The 767-nt window shown below is 43.4% G+C and overlaps 1 non-coding gene across 1 annotated transcript; it reads right to left on the minus strand.

Annotated features, from left to right (window-relative positions):
- Positions 1–210: 210 nt before the first annotated feature.
- On the minus strand, positions 211–317 carry LOC120092327. The gene has a single exon (XR_005486032.1). It is a non-coding gene; the product is annotated as a small nucleolar RNA R71 (small nucleolar RNA).
- Positions 318–767: the final 450 nt, after the last annotated feature.

Raw genomic sequence — 767 nt, forward strand, 5'->3', positions numbered from 1 at the left:
TACGCCCATCTCTGTAGTTTTATTGAAATCTACAATACTTTTGTGTTCCCAAACATCTCAGCTGAGGAGGTTCAACTAACGTTGTTCCCATTTTCATTGTGTGACCAAGCAAGGAAATGGGTCTATTCTCTCGAACCAGGGGAGATCATGTCTTGGGAACAAGTAGTTGAAAAGTTCATGAAGAAGTACTTCCCCCCAACAGAGAATGCAAGAAGGAGGAAGTTGATTACTAATTTTGAACAGGATATTGACGAATCGCTCAGTGATGCCTGGGCGAGGTTTAAAAGACTGGTGCGAGATTGTCCACACAATGGCTTACCTGATTGTCTCCAAATGGAAATTTTCTACCACAGTTTGAACCCTGCATCGCAGACCGCTGCCAATGCGGCAACAGCTGGAGGTCTGCTTGATAAAACATACAACGAGACGAAAAATATACTTGATCGCATTTCGAAGAATCACGAAGATTGGAGGGAAACCGATCAACGACTGAGAATTAAAGAAAGTGACGTAAGTAATGGGGCCATCGCATCCCTACAAAACCAAATGAATGTGATGATGAACCTGATACAGGGAATCACAATCAGTAGCCTAGGAATGCATAGGGGGCAAGTCAATGCAATCGATCAAACGAGTGTGTGCCACTTGCGGAGAAGGCCATCCGATGGAAGAGTGTCCAAGGAATCCACAATCTGTTTACTTCGTAAAAAATAATCCTTTCTCCAATACTTACAACTCTGGGTGGAGAAACCACCCCAATTTTGCAT

Source organism: Benincasa hispida, chromosome 11 (genome assembly GCF_009727055.1).
Source record: "Benincasa hispida cultivar B227 chromosome 11, ASM972705v1, whole genome shotgun sequence".
In the NCBI taxonomy this organism is placed as follows: domain Eukaryota; kingdom Viridiplantae; phylum Streptophyta; class Magnoliopsida; order Cucurbitales; family Cucurbitaceae; genus Benincasa; species Benincasa hispida.